This window comes from Cynocephalus volans, chromosome 11, assembly GCF_027409185.1.
Source record: "Cynocephalus volans isolate mCynVol1 chromosome 11, mCynVol1.pri, whole genome shotgun sequence".
In the NCBI taxonomy this organism is placed as follows: domain Eukaryota; kingdom Metazoa; phylum Chordata; class Mammalia; order Dermoptera; family Cynocephalidae; genus Cynocephalus; species Cynocephalus volans.
In genome coordinates this window covers 106,708,815-106,721,532 of record NC_084470.1, presented here as the reverse complement: position 1 = coordinate 106,721,532, position 12,718 = coordinate 106,708,815, and positions in this window count along the sequence as shown.

The window sequence follows — 12,718 nt, the reverse complement described above, 5'->3', positions numbered from 1 at the left end:
ACTAGATCCATACCTCTCACCATATACTAAAATCAACTCAAAATGGATTAAGGATTTAAATATACACCCTGAAACAATAAAACTTCTTAAAGAAAACATAGGAGAAATACTTCAGGAAATAGGACTGGGCACAGACTCCATGAATACGACCCCAAAAGCACGGGCAACCAAAGGAAAAATAAACAAATGGGATTATATCAAACTAAAGAGCTTCTGCACAGCGAAAGAAACAATTAACAGAGTTAAAAGACAACCAACAGAGTGGGAGAAAATATTTGCAAAATATACATCTGACAAAGGATTAATATCCAGACTATATAAGGAACTCAAACAACTTTACAAGAAGAAAACAAGCAACCCAATTAAAAAATGGGCAAAAGAGCTTAGTAGGCATTTCTCTAAGAAGATACACAAATGGCCAACAGACATATGAAAAAATGCTCAACATCACTCAGCATCCGGGAAATGCAAATCAAAACCACATTGAGATACCATCTAACCCCAGTTAGGATGGCTAAAATCCAAAAGACTCTGAACGATAAATGCTGGCGAGGCTGCGGAGAAAAAGGAACTCTCATCCATTGTTGGTGGGACTGCAAAATGGTGCAACCTCTATGGAAAATGGTATGGAGGTTCCTCAAACAATTGGAGATAGATCTACCATATGACCCCGCTATCCCACTGTTGGGAATATACCCAGAGGAATGGAAATCATCAAGTCGAAGGTATACCTGTTCCCCAATGTTCATCACAGCCCTCTTTACAATAGCCAAGAGTTGGAACCATCCCAAATGTCCATCATCAGATGAGTGGATACGGAAAATGTGGTACATCTACACAATGCAATACTACTCAGCTATAAAAACGAATGAAATACTGCCATTTGCAACAACATGGATGGACCTTGAGAGAATTATATTAAGTGAAACAAGTCAGGCACAGAAAGAGAAATACCACATGTTCTCACTTATTTGTGGGAGCTAAAAAATTAATATATAATATCACACACACACACACACACACACACAGAAACAAACCGGGGGGGGGGAAGAAGATATAACAACCACAACTACTTGAAGTTGATATGACAAGCAAACAGAAAGGACATTGTTGGGGGAGGGGGGAGGGAGAAGGGAGGGAGGGAGGTTTTGGTGATGGGGAGCAATAATCAGCCACAATGTACATCGACAAAATAAAATATGAAGAAAAAAAAAGAGTACAGTAACACATATGTAAAATTATTCACCACGATCAAATGGGATTCATCCCAGGGATGCAAGGTTGGTTCAACATACGCAAATCAATCAATATGATACACCATATTAATAAACTCAAACACAAGGACCATATGATCATCTCTATAGATGCTGAAAAAGCATTTGTTAAAGTACAGCACTCATTCATGACAAAGACCCTCTATAAGTTAGGTATAGAGGGAAAGTATCTCAACATAATTAAAGCCATATATGACAAACCCACTGCCAATATCATCCTCAATGAGGAAAAGCTGAAAGCTTTTCCTTTAAGAACAGGAACTAGACAAGGATGCCCACTCTCACCACTCCTATTCAACATAGTGTTGGAAGTACTAGCCAGAGCAATCATAGACGAGAAGGAAATAAAGGGCATCCAGATTGGAAAAGATGAAGTCAAACTGTCCCTGTTTGCAGATGACATGATCCTATATATTGAACAGCCTAAAACCTCTACAAAAAACTCTTGGAATTGATAAATGATTTCAGCACAGTAGCAGGATACAAAATCAACACACAAAAATCAGTAGCATTTCTTTTCTCCAATAGTGAACATGCAGAACGAGAAATCAAGAAAGCCTGCCCATTTACAATAGCCACCAAAAAAATAAAATACTTAGGAACTGTAGTTAACCAAAGATATGAAAGATCTCTATAATGAGAACTACAAACCACTGCTGAGAGAAATTAGAGAGGATACAAGAAGATGGAAAGATATCCCATGCTCTTGGATTGGAAGAATCAACATAGTGAAAATGTCCATACTACCCAAAGTGATATAAATATTCAATGCAATCCCCATCAAAATTCCAATGACATTTTTCTCAGAAATGGAAAAAACTATCCAGACACTTATATGGAATAATAAAAGACCATGCATAGCCAAAGCAACGCTGAGCAAAAAAGATAAAGCTGGAGGCATAACACTACCTGACTTAAACTATACTACAAAGCTATAATAACCAAAATAGTATGGTATTGGCATAAAAACAGACACACTGATCAATGGAATAGAATAGAGAATCCAGAAATCAACCCACACACTTACTGCCATCTGATCTTTGACAAAGGCACCAAGCCTATTCACTGGGGAAGGGACTGCCTCTTCAGCAAATGGTGCTGGGACAACTGGATATCCATATGCAGGAGAATGAAACTAGACCCATACCTTTCACCATACACTAAAGTCAACTCAAAATGGATTAAAGAATTAAATATACACCCTGAAACAATAAAACTTTTTAAAGAAAACATAGGAGAGACACTTCAGGAAATAGGACTGGACACAGACTTCATGAATACAACCCCAAAAGCCTGGGCAACCAAAGGAAAAATAAACAAATGGGATTATATCAAACTAAAGAGCTTCTGCACAGCAAAAGAAACAATTCACAGAGTTAAAAGACAACCAACAGAGTGGGAGAAAATATTTGCAAAATATACAGCTGACAAAGGATTAATATCCAGAATATACAAGGAACTCAAACAACTTTACAAGATAAAAACAAGCAACCCAATTAAAAAATGGGCAAAAGAGCTAAGTAGGCATTTCTCTAATGAAGATATACAAATGGCCAACAGACATATGAAAAAATGTCCAACATCTCTCAGCATTCGGGAAATGCAAATCAAAACCACACTGAGATACCATCTCACCCCAGTAGAATGACTAATATCCAAAAGACTATGAATGATAAATGCTGGCGAGGTTGCGGAGAAAAAGGAACTCTCATATATTGTTGGTGGGACTGCAAAATGGTGCAGCCTCTATGGAAAATGGTATGGAGGCTCCTCAAACAATTGCAGATAGATCTGCTATATGACCCAGCTATCCCACTGCTGGGAATATACCCAGAGGAATGGAAATCATCAAGTCAAAGGTATACCTGCTCCCCAATGTTCATCGCAGCACTCTTTACAATAGCCAAGAGTTGGAACCAGCCCAAATGTCCATCATCAGATGAGTGGATACGGAAAATGTGGTACATCTACACAATGGAATACTACTCAGCTATAAAAACAAATGAAATACTGTCATTTGCAACAACATGGATGGACCTTGAGAGAATTATATTAAGTGAAACAAGTCAGGCACAGAAAGAGAAATACCACATGTTCTCACTTATTGGTGGGAGCTAAAAATAAATAAATAAATTCACACACACGCACACACACAAAAAAAAAAAACTGGAGGGGGTAGAAGAAGACATAACAACTACAATTCCTTGAAGTTGACACGACAAGCAAACAGAAAGGACATTGTTGGGAGGGAAGGGGGTGGGGGGTTTCAGTAAAGGGCCACAATAATCAACCACATTGTATATCGACAAAATAAAATTAAGAAAAATAAAAAATAGTTCAAGGGAGAATTTGTGTTGTCTTCTAATTCTATTTTTCCACAAACTTTTTGAAGTCTCTTCATATAAAAAACTCAAACAACTCAATAGCAAAACAGCAAACAACCCAATTTTTAAAATGGGCAAAAGATCTGAAACAATATTTTTCAATAGATGACAAACAAAAGGCCAACAGGTATATGGAAAAATGTTCAACATTACTAATCATCAGTGAAATGCAAATCAAAACCACAATGAAATATCATCTCGCCCAAGCTAGAATGGCTATTATCAAAAAGACAACAAATAACAAATGCTGGCATGGGATATAGAGAAAGAGGGACTCATACACTGTTTTGGGGAATGTATATTAGTACAGCCACTATGGAAAATAGTACAAAGATTCCTCAAAAAATTAAAAATAAAACTACCGTTTGATCTAGCAATCCCACTGCTGGATATATACCCAAAGGAAACATCAGTATGTTGAAGAGACACCTGCACACTCATGTTTACTGCAGTACTATTCACAGCAGTCAAGATATGGGATCAACCTAAGTGTCCATCACAGACAAATGGATAAAGAAAAGGTGATGTATTTACACAGTGCAATACTATTTCACCATTTAAAAAATTTTATAAATGAAATCCTGTCATTTGTAGCAACATGGATGGAACTGGAGGTTATTATGCTAAGTGAAGTGAGCCAGGCACAGAAAGACAAATACTACATAATCCCACTCATTGGTGAAATCTAAAAAAGTTGATCTCATAGAAGGAAACAGTAGGCTTGTGGTTTGTTGAGGCTAGGAAGTGTAGGGGGATGGGAGAATGGAGAGAGGTTGGTCAATGGGTGCAAAATTACAGGTCGATGGGAGGAATTAACTCCAGTGTTCCAATACATGGAGAGATAACTATGGTTAACAATAATATATTGTATATTTCAAATAAGCAAGAAGAGAGTATTTTGAATCATCACACCAAAGACACGTATTGAAATGTCATACTGTGTCCCATAAATATGTACAACTATTGTGTGTCAATAAAAAAAATAATAATAAAAGAAAATAGGGCTGGGAAGAAAAGGTGAAGAAAGCTCACTTAAATTTTGAATTAGAAGTTGAGACTTTTTGCACAGACAATAGAAACAGTTTGAAGGATGCTGAGGTAGGCACTGGCAGGATCAAATCTATTCTTTGCAAAGATGACTTTGGAAACCTTGTGCAAGATGAACAAAAATAAGATACAAACATCAGGGAGAACAGAAACATTACATACAGTGGAGTGCCCCTCATGCTATCCAGTAATGCCACCTTTCAACTGTCCCGTGGCTATCCAATACTCACCTCCTGGTCACTCTCTCCACCACCTTTATTTTTTAAAATTTTGGCACCTATTCATCATCTTCTAATCTTGCCACCATCCTAGTAAATTCTATTGTCTGAAGTGGATGACGCATATTCCATTTTCTTGATTCCAGTGACCTTGACCTCCCCCCCACTGCAGCTACCCACTCTGCTAACTCTCTCTGCAGTTCCTGCAGCCACCAGGAACTGCTCGACCTCTGCAGTCCTAAACTTCAACTTCCCTCTCCCAGACATTCCCCTCGTGAAAGCTTCCCTCCTCATTGTCCCTAACCAACTGTCGCATACTTGAGAGAAGCTGTGTGAATGCTCACCACTCTCCTCTGGCCTTACGACATGGCCATGCCCTCTCACTTTTCAGTGAAATGCTTGTAGAGACCATCAGATGGGGACTCTCTCAACTTACTTTCCCTCAGCTACCAGTTCACTTGCCTCTTGACTTAAGTTCTCTTCTTCCTGCCCTGAAGGTATTTCTCCTCTTAAGCACATAGATCCTCTCCCTCTCACTCTACGTATTAGGAAAACTGGCTGAAGTAACTTGCTTCAATGGTACCTCGATTCACCTCCGCTAATCTGTTCGGGAGCTGTCATTGGGAGCCAGATCTCTGACACTGATCCTCAGCCAGAGATAAGGAAAATATGGGAGGAATAAAAGAAAGAGCCTGCTTCACGGGTTCTTCAAAGAAAACTATATAAGCAAGGCACCCATTGCATGAGAAAACTTTTATTATTTTAGTAGGAGGTTATATTACACTACCTGAGAACTTTTATTATTTTGATGAGAGTTTGGTAATGTCATTAACAGAGTTAAAGAGGTCAGGAAGAAGAGATGATTTGGCAAAATGGATAATGAGTATTGTTTTTAACATGCTGAGCTTGAGGGACTGATAGGACCTTCAGATGGAAATGTCCAGCGGGTAATTAAGAAAGGAGCTCTACAGTTTAGCAAAATAGTAAAGTCCAGAGATAAGATTTACAGCCATCATGGGTTTGAAACCCTGACATGATCAGGTGAAAGCATGGATTAAAACAAGGAAACACGAGATTGGGCACATTCAAGGTGGTATGGCCATAGACAAAAAAAGAAAAAAACAAGGAAAGAAGGAAGAAGGCAGAGGATAGGAAAGGAGTAGAAAAAGAGATGCTGGTGAAGGAAATAGAGGACAGGTAACCAGAAAGGTCAGAGCCAGAGGGCACAGCATCGTGGAAGCTGAGGAGAAGAATTTAACTTATCAATAACCTAGAGGCAAGTAATTGAATTTCTCTGTCACTGAATTTCTCTGCACATTTTTCCCCATCTACAAAAGGTATTCACCTTTGTACCTTGCAGTACAAGTTACGTGCTGCCTTGTGACCTATATGATACTTTCTGCCAGTATCTTAACTTCATCCCAAAGCACTTTGCCAACCATAAAATTATACTCAAATTTACTATTATTTGAGGTCTGCCCAGAGACCCAGGGCATGGAGAAGGGGACCAGACCAGCTTCCCTTAACCAGGCACACCGCACCAGCACCTCAGGGCCTGCCCAGGGGCCAGAGGCATGAAGAATGGGGCCGGACACGTTTCCCACAACCAGGCCCATGGTGCCAGTGCCTTGGGGCCTGCTCAGGGACCAGAGGCATGGAGAAAGGGACCAGACACATCCCACAACCAGGCACACCGCCAGTGCCAAGGAACATACCAAAAACAGCTCCTCCATGTGGGTGGTCTACCACAGCCACCACAATAACCATGGCTGCCATGAAAGCTGCTAGATGCCACAACCACCACGCCGATGGTCCGCCAGCCACTGGAGTGCATTCACACGAGGAGAGTCACCAGCAGAGACAAAGAAAAGAAGATGATGTCTCTTTCCACAAAGCCCATTTCAGAATGACAGAAGAAGCATCTGCTCTATGATAATATTGGGGACCTGATCACACCTCTCAGCATTGGACAGATCATCTAGGCAACAAATTAACAGAGTAACCATTATTCTTTCAGATGAGACAAGAAATCTAGAGTTATCAGTGGTGGGAGGGGGAGGGAATGAGGGAAGGGGAGAGATTGGACAAGGGGCATAAAGAATAATTACGATTTGTAACAATATATATGCTAGTAATATTGATTTGATCAACATATCTCAATGTTCAACCCCAAAAATATGTATAATTGATTTTGATTCAATAAATAAAATAAATTTAAAAAATAAAATAAAATAAAAACAAATTTACTATTATCAACAAATGGTAGTCCCACAGAGTTGTCATAAAGAATTCTGCACAGGTTCAGTCTCCATACATGTATAATTCTCTAAATGGGAATATTTTCATTCTGTTAATGTCTTACTTTAAGAGAAAGAAGGAAAATACTCATTAATTAATATCAATTTAGAATGTGTGATCATTTGACTTGAGCTGGGCTAACATCCACCTTTGCATTAGCAGTAACTTTGAAAGATTCACTTAAAGCATAGTTTAAAAATAATAATAGTAAGCAACTTTCGAAAATGAAAGTATCTTTCTTATCACAGTTTTGTGCTAGTCCTACTCCAGATTCAACACTTGGCTGAAGCCACCCTCTATGAAGCGTTAATTTATTATTGCAGCCCCAAACGACCCCTTCAGCCTCTAAAACAATATTTATACCACTCATTTGACCACAAAACATTGCCATGCTATAACCTGCAGACTCAAGAGACTCAGATCAACCTTACGCAACCAAATTAACAGGCCAAGCACGAGATAAAATATTTTTAACAAATAAAGGAAGACACCAAATTCCCATTGTGTTCATGGGAGATCTTGGCTAAGTTTGGTTAGGGAGCTGACCCCCAGTGTCTCCCAGTGACAGTGTCAGAGGTGGCACTTGAGCTCTGAATGGAGGGCCACCTGAGCTCATGCTCAGCTCCCTCTGCCTCCTGATTCGCCAGAGAGGTAATAACTAAGGTCACGGACAACATTTAAATTCTACACAAGTTGCCATCAGAAGAATAGGACTCCATAAATATATATTTACTGAGGAAATAGTTGAGAATGTGGACTCACTAGAAAGGAAAAAAAAGCTTATTTATACAGTAAATTGGCAGGATGGGGAGAAGGAGGTCAGCTGGTCAAAAATCCCACTTAAGTTATCTTTACTTTCACACTTTCTTTTGTTTCCCCAAAATTATGTAATTTCGTTTGAACTTTGCATTTTATTCAGGTAAGCTTCAAAATATATTGAAATTGAAGTCTGATCACTAGGTTAAACAACTAAATTAGGAATTATGACTAAGGCAATTTTCTAAAGCTTTCCCAATTAGTGACGTGCCGGATGTTACAACTTCTTACTGTAATGCTCATCTACCCATAGAGCAGACCCAGCCAAAACTTTTCCTGGCTCTGGACCTAACTCAATCATTCTTTGGAAAAGCTTTTTCTGACTAAGCTCACCAGGTAGTAGTCTGTGTGCCATTTAGTCTGACTATCTATAGCCTGGCCATGTTCTCTGACTCAGCTCTTAATTCGTATTTTTTTTTTTTTAAGTTACAGATTCCTTGTGAATCTGATGAAAGCAACGGATCCTCTCTGTAGAAAATATACACATGTACATATGCACAAATTTTGTAGACAGTTTCAAGGACCTTCTGAAAGTCCATCTGTGGACATCTTAAGAAACTCATGAAGCCCCAGGTAAGAGTGTCTGCTCTAGTTTTTCCTTATACATTTTGAGCATCTCCTCCAACCCCCACCCCCCAACATACAGACACATACACACTGAACTAAATATCCACTGAAGGTTTCTCTTACATCTTGTTTAATATTAGTGAGTACCTACGGGAGACACTTAAAACTCTTGCTATAATGGAAACAACATAATGAGATAGCGCGTTAGCACATTGAATTACTCCTTTTTTTTTCCTGTAATTTTCACTAGCTCCTCCCCAAATTAATGAGACTTCATTTTGCGTTTACAAAACAAAATAAAAAATAAATAAAGAGCTATCAAGGCTTTAATGGACAGCAGAATGTCCCAGACTCTGACTCCTGTACCATTTTGGAGGTGAGCTTTAGGGAGGAAATAAGGAAAGGCACGGGAAACTTGGAAGGGAAGAATGACTTGGTGTCTGGACAGAAGACTTGGAGATAACGATACCTTGTGTTTTATGGCACTTCACAGTTTTAAAAACACTTTCACATACTTTGTCTTATGTATTAACCCCCACCTTAACCTGTAAGAAAAGCAGGTCCAGATTAGTTTCATGAATACTTAAGGTCATGCAGCAGCCTTAAGTAGAAGGACAGAGACTTGAATGTAGAGCTTTGGACTCAAATTCTGTTTTTCCCTACATCACAAAAGGAGTCAAGGAGAATGCAGCATTTTTTTTTTTTTTTAATAAACAAAAAACTGGCACACACATTCATGAGGGGAGGAGGAAGGGCTTATAAAATGCTCTTTCAACCAGATACATCAAATTTCATTTTCAGTTATTACAAAGGGTCTTCAAAAAGTTCATGGAAAGATATGTATTACCTTTTAATTCCAATTTTTCACAAACTTTTTGAAGTACCCTCATATATCAGGGCACCTGGCTATTTTCAAAATGCTTAGCAAATCAATCTTTTTCTTTAAAATGTAATTGCCCTTGAATTAGTTATAGAAGTTTTATCATTTGTGAAGAATGAAATACACGTATCTTTACCAAACATCACTGTAATCACTTGGGTAAACAGTCTGGAGCCATTTGTATTATTCCTTATTGGTTAATGGGTTCAAAGTTGTAAAATCTGGAAATATTTCACCACAAGAATGATACCATAGGCATTTGCCATTTTGAGCTGCAGCCATCCCCACCCATGGCCACATCTTGCAGGTCAAGAACATTATGATGACGCACATTAAAATTAATACATAATATTCAAATAAAAGATGTTCATCCACGTATCACCTTAAACTTATGTCCCATACCTTGATCCTGCTTTGGGAATATGACCCCACAAAAAGCTGTTTTGTTCCCATAGAGAAAATATAGAATGTTGAGTATTTAAAGCTTAAAAGTAATCGTAGAGAAAGTAGTTATAAGCTTACTAGTTTTATGGAAAATAAGAAAAAAGAAAGAAAATAAAAGGGGAGAAGAGGAATGTAATGGAGCAGATGCCAAAACCGTTTAGCAAAGAAAAGAAAAACCAGTTTTGTCAAGGCTTCCATTTCTCCGGCTCCAGCTGTCTTTGGCAGAGGAGATCCTAAAAGAACACCAGCGGCCTTCAGGCCAGAACCTAGGCCTATCTTCTGACACAGGGGTCACAAAAAAAGAGATAGTGTGAGATAGAGCTACAGTGGGAAAAAATGTGCAGAAAGAATTCAGTGCAAGAACACATGGCAAAGGATGTAAGGGGAGAAAGTCCTTAGGCAAACAAACAAAACAGAGGAAAGCTAAAGAGAAATAAAGTTACCCGAGAATAGAATCAAAACACTCAGCATGCGCCACAGCTGTACAAGCAGAAGGACAACACTGCAGAGCAGCAAGGAACACTCAAGACACTCATGAATAAGACCAGGACACCGAAAGCATGAACCATGGAATCCTAGGGTAGGCGTGCTGGAAAGGGTCCTGGAGCCACACAGCCCAAAGCCCTCAATTGTCAGACAGAGAAAAGAAGACCCAGGGAGCCCCAGCCCGGGGCTCTGTCTCCAAGTCCAGATCCCACATCCAAAATGTGACAGTAAAACAGAATCTCATTCTTTCATCTGAGGATAAAGGAAAAGTCACCTAAATGGAGAAGAGAAACTCGAGACATAACTCTTCAAGAGACAATCGTTTAATGTTCTTTTTAATGTTTTGCCTCTCCTTGGAGTTTACAACACTCAACTGAAAACAGGCAGCTGCTCAAAGGTTGAAAGGATGGAATTAAAAGAGAAAGAAAAGAAGGAAGGACATAGATCTATATGGTAAAAGATGTACTAAATAGGTAAAATAAATTCAGAGCTCTGGTACCTGTTCAGAACTTAAAAGATTAAGGAAATATTTGATGGTTTTTAATATAATGCCAAGTTCTACTATTCCTCAAAGTTTGATTTGTTGTGAAATTTTACACAAGAACTTTTGTCTATTGGAGTCCATTTTTCCACCTATAAGATGTATAGAACTCCAGCCTGCCACCTTACATCAGAGTTTTAGGATGAGCTGAGGATCTATACTGGTGTTTAGCGCTCAGTATCAGTGAGGATGGCTATGAAAACGCCTGACATAGACAGGATTTTCCCTGCCTCTCACAAAATGTCTTTGTTCTCTCTCAATATCAAACACAGAGAAATAATTTCAGATAGAACAGCGTATAATATGGATATTAATTTAAAATATTATGAGTCTTGAAAATAAGACCTGGGAATGAATGAGAAGAAAAGACAAAGCTAAAATAATATGTACTTTCCATAGGTGTTATCAACTGTTAATATAATTCCACAAATGGGCTAACGTTTGTCAATGAGAAAATAAGAAAATTGGAATACTATGAATCAGGAACACTTTTAGCTTCAAGTAACAGAAAATTTTCTGTAATTTGTTTTTTAAAATACAGGTTTACTCTTCTCATATAAAAAGCACTCTAGCAATCAGCAGCTGCCAACTCTGGTTGCACAGCCCAGTGACATCAGGACCTGTATCCTGTGAATAATGTTTTTTGTCCTTTCTTTTTTTGGGTCATGAGATGAATATCACAGCAGTGTGCATCTAACCTGCATTCATGTGAAAAAGAGGAGAGAAAAGGGAGTAACAGTTATCTCTCTCCTTTTTATGGGAAAAAAAAGCCTTCCTCAAACTCTTCCCTCCTTGACCGCGAAAACTTCCACGTACTGGTCATCAGCCAAAACTGCCATCTGGACATTCCTAGCTACGAGTGTGGCTGGGTAAGCAGGAAGTGAGTATTTCCAACAGGCAAGAGAGAGGGAGCTGGAAATGGGTATCTGGGTAGCCCCACAATGCATTTTGTTACAGCAGACGTTTTGCTTAGCCCAGACTGCTTTTTCATTTAAGTGAGGGCTGTCATTTTCAAATATTTTTATTTTTTTTAATTTTTTTTAATTTTTTTTTTCTAAAAGATGACCGGTCAGGGGATCTTAACCCTTGACTTGGTGTTGTCAGTACCACACTCTCTCAAGTGAACTACACAGCCATCCCTATATAGGGATCTGAACCCGTGGCCTTGGTGTTACCAACACCACACTCTCCCAAGTGAGCCACAGGCCGGCCCTTCAAATGTTTTTAAATGAAGTTGACTTGGCAAATGTTGCATTTGTGTTTATTCTTTTGTACCCATGTCTATTTTTTGTTGTTTTTACATCCTTTGGATATTATTACTAAAGCAGAAGACTGCCTAAACGTTGGGTTTGGGTTTCTAAAACCTCTTAGATAGAAGAAATTTCTAGTGGAAAAAAGACTTAAAACCTTATTTATAAAAGTTGAATTGAAGAGAAATGTCAGAAGAGAAGGCCTAATAAATATTGCACATCCACTAAAATAAACCTACAAAAAAATGCAAACTGCAGACAATAGTAATAATAGTTACATATTGTAAATAAGTAATAAAGGTGCTATAATATATTTCACAGTATCATCACTTGCTTACTAGAAAATATCCACGATCACCGCAATTTTGAAAACAAGCTTGTTCATCCATTGGGTTTTTTTCTTAAACAGACAATCCTTAGAGTGCAGTGCACTTTTTTCCTGAACCAAATGTTGAGTGTTTTTCCCCCTTTAAGACTTGGAGTGGTTAACTCCCAGGGTGTCCCCACTCAGTC